We start from the raw sequence: 8,575 nt of genomic DNA, 5'->3' as shown, positions 1-8,575 counted from the left end.
GGAATTCTGCAGCCCTGGGCATAGAATTTTGTATTTTCCCGAATAAAATACTGTACATTTTGCCTAAGTGCTGCAGTTCCGGCTTTTTCCCACCAGAGGCCGCTGTGGCGCTAGGACAGTCGGCATGAACGCCGCTGGCTGTTCTGGCCCTACAGCGGCCTCTGGTGGACAGGTCGCGAAACTGCAGCACTTAGGCAAAATGTTTTTTATGCAGGAAAATACAAAATTATGCGAGACAGATTAATTCTGCGCGTCCGCGGATGCGCTGAGTTCCCCTAGGCGTAATAGCCTGTAATGGCTGAGAGTGAGGGATCAGAATCAGTGTTATGTGTATATTATTAAGCCAATGATTGGAAAAAAGGGGAGATCAAACTTTGTTGCAAAACAGGTATTGCATGATTAACTAAGATATCACTCTGAAACCTAAGATATCAGACAGACGCCAGGAATGGTTGTTTCCACACAAATGTTTAAACAAGAGCAAACTGGTTTTTCCTGCTTAGAGATCTTTTTGTTTTTAATGGCTAAAGCCTTTCTAACTAGCATTTACTACAATGATTTACTCAGTCAAGATCAGAGTGGAAAGGTTCCAATTTCTAAATGTTACCCAATCTCAAAACCCTGATTCATGTCTGTGTCTTTGTTTAGCCAGGTTTTGATTGATAAATAAAGAATTTCCGTGGTTTATAATCTTCTAAAAAGTAACTGATTTTAAAAGTTGTCCAACAATGAATTATAAAGAGCTAACATATTTCTAAGTATGTGATAAACAGTTAGTGCACAATAATATATACTTAAATAATGTACAATGTATTCACAGCTCACAGTAGCAAATGTATTGTACTTTCCCCCTTCCTCCCCTCCTCCCCCCCCCCAAAGCCATTTACTAAACAATTGTCTATTTGCTACTGTGTGCAGGTTTTAAAATACAATGCTTTTGCTTGGCTGCTGGATACATACACTAACTGTTAAGTAATCTATTCTTAAAAGTACACGGACGGATAATTTTTTTTAAAAATTGACTGTTACAACTAGCCAAGCATAATGAAAAATAAATTTCCCTTATATAAAAGTTGCCAAATTTACTATCAATGGATTTCTGCACAGGCACTTAAGCCCCTCTAATGAAACAGGCAAACGTTATAAGAGAACTTTATTCCTGGGGGAACTAGATAATTTGAGAATTTGGTGATGGGCTACAAAGCTTTTTAGCAGTTGACATAAAGTGTGTGGCCCAGACTAGTTACCACCTGATGTAGTGTTGGTGACCTATTTCAAAGGAATTGCTTATCTGTGCGGTGATCTCAGCTTGGTTTCTAATGGACAGGTGTCCATATCAGAAAAAAAACATCATCCTTGGCTCTAAGGGTACGTCCAGACTATCCGCCGTATCGGCGGGTAGCGATCGATTTATCAGGGATTGATATATCGCATCTCGTTAAGACGTGATATATCGATCCCCGAACGCACTCCCTGTTGACTCCGGAACTCCACCGGAGCGAGCGGCGGTAGCGGAGTCGATGGGGGAGCCGCAGCCGTCGATCCCGCGCCGTGAGGATGGGAGGTAAGTTGGTATAAGATATCTCAACTTCAGCTACGGTATTCCCGTAGCTGAAGTTGTGTATCTTACATCAACACAGCCCCTCCCTCCCCCCCAGTGTAGACCAGGCCTAATAGTCTCCTAGCTGGCATTCTGAGCATAGAAACTAAAAATGAATATGCAGGAGGCTGTACTACCCTCTTAACCCTACAGATGGCACTCCCACCTAAACTGGTGTTAAGGTACATTTACAAGACTTAAACTGCAGCTGCACCGTGCATCTGTTCTGCAGAGACATGGGACTTCACTTTATAGGGCTGTCAGTCCAGGATCTTTCACAAGAATTATACTAATAAATAACACTGCATTTCTACTGTTTTATGGCATATTATAACCATTCAGTGCTGTGAATAGAATGCAGATTTTTTCTAAGAGATTTTTGTATTCTTAGATATAAACCATAAACTTTCTACTAGAAGTATTGGTATGACTATTTAATATTTGCACTTAGCGTTGTAGGTTTGAAGTGCTGTCATAGTCTTTTACTTTTTCTGGTTCTGCTTCTGGTACAATTGTAGACAGACTAACGAATCTGGGTAGTTTGCCACAAAATGTTCTGTGCCCATTTTGTAGTGACTTCTAGGGATAAAGAAATCAAGGAGATTGTCGGAGGGATTGTCAAGGATCATCTGGTCCTCCGACTACTACCCCATGCAACTCATCCATGTGGGCACTAATGATACTGCGAGGTATGACCCTCAGCAGATCAGAAGTGACTACAGGGCTCTGGGAGTAAGGGTGAAGGAGTTTGGAGTGCAGGTGGTGTTCTCTTCAGTCCTTCTGGTCAAGGGTTGGGGCCTAGGCAGAGACAGATGCATCCTGGAGGTGAATGCCTGGCTGCGAGGATGGTGTCACCAGGAGAGCTTCGGCTTCCTTGACCACGGGATGCTGTGCCAGGAAGAAGGACTGCTAAGCAGAGATGGGGTCCACCTATCGAGGAAGGGGAAGAGCATGTTTGAATATACACTGACTAACCTCATGAGGAGGGCTTTAAACTAGGTTCAAAGGGGGCAGGTGACCAAAGCCCACAGTTAAGTCAAAAACATGGAGACCTGGGAGAAGGGTCGGAATTTGGGGGGAGCATGGGCTGTTATAGCAGGGATAAAGGAGAGACAAGACAGAACAGGGGGTGGGATCAAATCAGTATCTTAGATGTCTGTATACTAATGCAAGTAGTATGGGGAATAAGCAGGAAGAACTTGAAATGCTAGTAAATAAATACAACAATGACATAGTTGGCATCACAGAGACTTGGTGGGATAATACGCATGACTGGAATATTGGTATAGAAAGGTACAGATTGCTAAGAAAGGACAGGCGAGGGAAAAGGGAGAAGGTGTTGCCTTATATATTAAAAATGTATACTCTTGGACTGAGGTTGAGATGGAAATAAGAGACAGACTTGCTGAAAGTCTCCAGGTAAGGATAAAAGGGGTAAAAAACAGGGGTGATGGCATGGTCGGGGTCTACTACAGACCACCTAACCAGGAAGAAGAGGTGGATGAGGCTTTTTTTAAACAATTAACAAAATCATCCAAAGCACAGGACTTGGTGGTGATGGGGGACTTCAACTACTCAGACATCTGTTGGGAAAATAACACAGCAGGGCACAGATTATCCAACAAGTTCTTGGAATGTATGGGAGACAAATTTTTATTTCAGAAGGTGGGAAAGCTCCTAGGGGAGAGGCTGTTCTAGATTTGATTTAGACAAATAGGGAGGAACTGGTTAAGAATTTGAAAGTGGAAGGCAGCTTGGGTGAAAGTGATTATGAAATGATCGAGTTCATGATTCAAAGGAATGGTAGGAGGGAGAACAGCAAAATAAAGAAAATGGATTTCAAGAAGGCAGACTTTAGTAAATTCAGGGAGTTGGTAGGTAAGATCCCATGGGAAGCAAGTCTAAGGGAAAAAACAATTGAAGACAGTTGGCAGTTTTTCAAAGAGACATTATTCAGGGCACAAGAGCAAATGATCCCACTGCGTAGGAAAGATAGGAAGTATGGCAAGAGACCACCCTGGCTTAACCAGGAGATCTTCAGTGATCTAAAAATCAAAAAAGAGTCCTACAAAAAGTGGAAACTAGGTCAAATTAAAAGGATGAATATAAACAAGTCACACAAGTATGTAGGGACAAAATTAGAAAGGCCAAGGCACAAAACGAGATCAAACTAGCTAGAGACATAAAGGGTAACAAGAAAACATTCTACAAATACATTAGAAGCAAGAGGAAGAGCAAGGACAGGGTAGGCCTGTTACTCATTGTGTGTGGGGGGAATAATAACAGAAAATGTGGAAATGGCAGAGGTGTTAATGACTTCTTTGTTTCAGTTTTCACCAAGAAGGTTGGTGGTGATTGGACATCTAATGTAGTGAATGCCAGTGAAAATGAAGTAGGATTAGAAGCTAAAATAGGAAAAGAACAAATTAAAAATTACTTAGAAAAATTAGATGTCTTCAAGTCACCAGGGCCTGATGACATGCATCCTAGAATACTCAAGGAGCTGACTGAGGAGATATCTGAGCCATTAGCGATTATCTTTGAGAAGTCATGGAAGAAGGGAGAGATTCCAGAAGACTGGAAAAGGGTAAATATAGTGCCCATCTATATAAAGGGAAATAAGGACAACCCAGGGAATTACAGACCAGTCAGCTTAACTTCTGTACCCGGAAAGATAATGGAGCAAATAATGAAGCAATCAATTTGCAAACATTTAGAAGAAAATAAGGTGATACGGTTAACGTATAAAGGTTGCGGACGATACCAAGATGGGAGGGGTTGAAAGTGCTTTGGAGGATAGGATTAAAATTCAAAATAATCTGGACAAACTGGAGAAAAGGTCTCAAGTAAATAGGATGAAATTCAATAAGGACAAATGCAAAGTACTCCACTTAGGAAGAAACAATCAGTTGCACACATACAAAATGGAAAATGACTGCCTAGGAAGGAGTACTGCGGAAAGGGATCTGGGAGTCATAGTGTTGCTAAACATGAGTCAACAGTGTAACACTGTTGCAAAAAAAGCAAACATCACAAACATCATTCTGAGATGTATTACCGGGAGTGTTGTAAGCAAGACATGAGAAGTAACTCTTCTGCTCTACTCCGTGCTGATTAGACCTCAACTGGAGTATTGTGTGTGTCCAGTTCTGGGAACCACATTTCAGGAAAGATGTGGACAAATTGGAGGAAGTCCAAAGAGCAACAAAAATGATTAAAGGTCTAGAAAACATGACCTATGAGGGAAGATTGAAAAAAACTGGGTTTGTTTAGTCTGGAAAAGAGAAGACTGAGAGAGGGGACATGATAATAGTTTTCAAGTACATAAAAGATTGTTACAAGGAGGAGGGAGAAGAATTGTTCTTTTTAGCTTCTGAGGCTAGGACAAGAAGAAAATGGGCTTAAATTGCAGCAAGGAAGGTTTAAAGGTTGGGCATTAGGAAAAACTTCCTAACTGTCAGGGTGGTTAAGTGCTGGAATGAATTGCCTAGGGAAGTTGTGGAATCTCCATCATTGGAGATTTTTAAGAGCAGGTTAGACGAATACCTGTCAGGAATGGTCTAGATAATAACTAGTCCTGCCATGAGTGCAGGGGACTGGACTAGATGACCTCTCGAGGTGATTCTATGAAACTCTCTCTCCAAATATCTATTTTGACAGTCCAATGCACTCTGCTTTGCTCAATATAGTAACCAATTATTAAACTTCTCGAGGTCCCTTTCAATCCTATGCTTCTATGATACAGCTTGAGTTTCCAAGACAGACCTGTCACATACATGCATTTATAACAACAGAGATGTCACTGCAAAACTCCACAGCCTGGAAACTGGAGAGCTGAAGGTTGAAAGATGCTGGCTCCTTGTGAAAACTCACCTTGTTCCTGAGCTGCTTCTGTAACTATGTGAGCTGATCTAGCTGGGCTCCTTTGCCCCCCACGTCCCTGGTGCATTGAGAGTGCTCTTCAGTGAATTGGGAGCTGGCAGGAACGGATGGCTCCTTCAGCCTAGAGCCAGAATTAGGAATAAGCTGCCCAGTTGCATCTCTAGAAGTACAGAAATGATGCATGTTATGCCACAGTGGTAGGGAAGACAAGGAGTAAGACTGCCTTTCTGTCATGAATGCTACATTCTCAAAATGTATGTATATCTCTCAGTGCAGGTCAGGCTAGATGAGTGGTTCTCAGCCTATTTACCATTGTGGGCTGCATGCACACTATATACTACCTATATGGCCCTGAGGATGTCACATGAGCCGCAGCTGTGTGCTGATTGGGCCACGGGTTGAGAACCACTGGTCTAGATGACCATGGTGGTCCCTTCTGGCCTTAAAGTCTATGAGTCTAATGAGCTATTTGGTTATCTGGCATCAGTCTTAGACCACAATTTTCAAAACTAACTAATGTTCCATTGGAGTCCAGTTTTAGATATCTTAAATGAGTCCAATTTTCAGAAAGTGCTGAGCACCCATCCTCTGAACATTACGACCCTTTAAGATGTTTGAAGTTGAGTCCCAAGAATCATTACTAATTTTGGAAAAACGTGGGCTTAATCTTTTACTGGATTCTCTAGTGAATCAGAAATAATCATACTTCTCAGCACAGCCGAGTGAACAATTTGCAGTGAAAGATGTATTTGGTGACTGTAGCCTTTTCTCCTGTTCACAAGTTGTGACAATTTGAGTAATCTGTCTATGTACAGTTTATGAATTCTGGTTAATTTTATACAATTGCTGTATCATCAAAGGCCTCACTGTGTAGTGAGTCAACCGTGGGCTGATAGGGTCCTTTACATATCACAGAATAAACAAAAAGAAGTCATTAACCGTAACAGCTGGGTTCTGGCTGAACAGTGGGTATGCTAAGGGGGATGCCTGAGCTGGAAAACCCATTCAACCAAGTTTATCTTCAGGGGAGTGGAGAATGGAAAATCTCCCAACAGGAAAACACAGAAACCCGGGGCTACTGCTCACATTTAAAAACTCAGAGGGACTCAGAGAAAAGGAAATCTTAGGCAGGAGAGGAACAGACCAGCATGCTTTCATAGCAGAGGGGGTCTTCTTTGACTGTGGGACTAGCCAAGCCAAAGGAAGCTGGTTGGAAAAGTGGGAGACTCCATGTTCCAGAGGAGCCAGAACGAGAGAGGTGAAGGAGAGGCGGACTTGGGATCCTGAAAGGACATTGCTCCAAATCCCAAAGAACACTCCAGAATGGTAAGGAAACTGAGGCAGGGATGGGCTAGAGATGTTGTATTCTTTAATTTAGACCGATATATTTCTTGTGCTGTCTCCAGTAAAGAGTAATTGTTTTAAAATCCCTTTTGCAGAATCTGGGTGTTATGTGCTTTATCTATGATGTGTCCCTGGAGAAGTAAACTGTAATTCAGAGTGACCCCAAGGCTGGAGCTGTAAGAAAGGATGTGTGCTTAAGCAACTGGGGATTCTGGGGGAGCTGGCATAAGTCACTGGGTCTAGGCATTTGGAGCCTAGGGTCTCAGCTCTCAGAAGGCAGTGTTAAATGGAGGAGCTGCACCCCAAGAGTGTGCCTCAAGACCCAAACCAGAGGCAGTGCCGCACAGCACGTGGGCCCAAAACAACAGCCTGGTGAATGGCCAGCAGCGGGAGCTTTACCAGGGCTGTGTCCAAAGTTACCCATGAACAAACGATGAGTTTATTCATACTTTGTCTGCTATTTGCAGTTGTTTGACAAATCTTTCGGCTGAACAAATTTCAGTTTTGAGATGGCTAAAGTGCTGTTTGTGAATGGATAATGCTTGTGATTCATTATTTACATAATGTGACAGGCCGCCCAATTTGACATAGACTCATTCATTTCCCCAGAGTGGATGGGCTTCCAACTCACAAAGCCAGCAGGAGATTCAAAGATGGCTGCACAAGCCCCTGTGATGCACACATAGACACAAGAATACATGCATAAGTATTCAGGACAGTTTTGCTTTGGAACAAACGGTGCTTATGCAAACATTCACAGAAAGCAAACAGCGAATGCCACGGCTGGCAATTCAGATGTGTGCCTTTTGTTCGAAAGCATATTTGTTTGCTGTCTCCACTCAGCTCTCAGAATAAGGATAATTTCTCTACTCCTGTATACCAGGATCTCACCTGTAATAAAATTCAACCAAGCCCCAGCCTGGGACGGTCCGATTCAGTTGGAAATCAGCAATGCACTCATGGAATACTCCTGTTCCGGTTAAACCATTATATACCACAGGGCATGCCTGCTTGTCGAGTCTAGCACAAACCTCAAAGAACTGGCCACCTTAGGAAGGGAAAATGTAGGCAGGTTTCCTTAACGATATGACAGAGTACTTAGTCGAGATGAAACAAGCAAGAGCTTTATGTTGATTTATACAGTTCCCCCACCCCTAAACCTTTCTTTTTTTAGACATTTCTAAGTATTTTGTGTACATTTTGAACATTTTTTCTAAAGCTTCTTTGGCCCTCCACCATTCTAGGTGTTTTCAAGCAGCTGGTTCCCAAGCCAAAATGTGAGCTTTGACCAAAGGAGACTGGAAATTTCAGCACTCATTTCCCAGCTAGTTAAACCTGAGCAACACAGAGATGTTCCGCAGGTTTGGCCCATCGCAGCTCCCAGTGGCCGCGGTTCGCTGCTCCAGGCCAATGGGAGCTGCTGGAAGCGGTGCTGGCCGAGGGACCTACTGGCCGCCGCTTCCCGCAGCCCCCATTGGCCTGGAGCAGCAAACTTCAGCCACTGGGAGCCAGGATCGGCCGAACCTGCGGACGCGGCAGGTAAACAAACCGGCCCGGCCCGCCAGGGGCTTTCCCTGCACAAGTGGCGGAACAAGTTTGGGAACCACTGGACTACGCCAATGCTTAAAGTTAAGCACATGTGTGGGTATGTCTATGCAGCAACTAGACACCCGTGGCTGACCCATGCCAGCCAACTCAAGCTCGCGAGGCTCAGGCTGCAGCCCACGCTCTGGGACCCTCCCACCTTCC

The 8,575-nt window shown here is 43.4% G+C and overlaps 1 long non-coding RNA gene across 1 annotated transcript; it reads right to left on the bottom strand.

The window, feature by feature from the left end:
* Nucleotides 1-2,487: 2,487 nt before the first annotated feature.
* LOC113409571 lies at nucleotides 2,488-7,820 on the bottom strand. The gene is made up of 3 exons (XR_003370555.1): nucleotides 7,718-7,820; nucleotides 5,474-5,642; nucleotides 2,488-2,530 (listed from the first exon to the last, which is right to left on the bottom strand). It is a non-coding gene; the product is annotated as an uncharacterized LOC113409571 (long non-coding RNA).
* Nucleotides 7,821-8,575: the final 755 nt, after the last annotated feature.

The sequence above is a fragment of the Terrapene carolina genome, unplaced genomic scaffold (genome assembly GCF_002925995.2).
Source record: "Terrapene carolina triunguis isolate 2854851 unplaced genomic scaffold, T_m_triunguis-2.0 Scaffold33891, whole genome shotgun sequence".
Taxonomy (NCBI): Eukaryota; Metazoa; Chordata; order Testudines; family Emydidae; genus Terrapene; species Terrapene triunguis.
The sequence above is the reverse complement of the archived record's forward strand: the minus strand, read 5'-3'. Positions and strand labels throughout refer to the sequence as shown.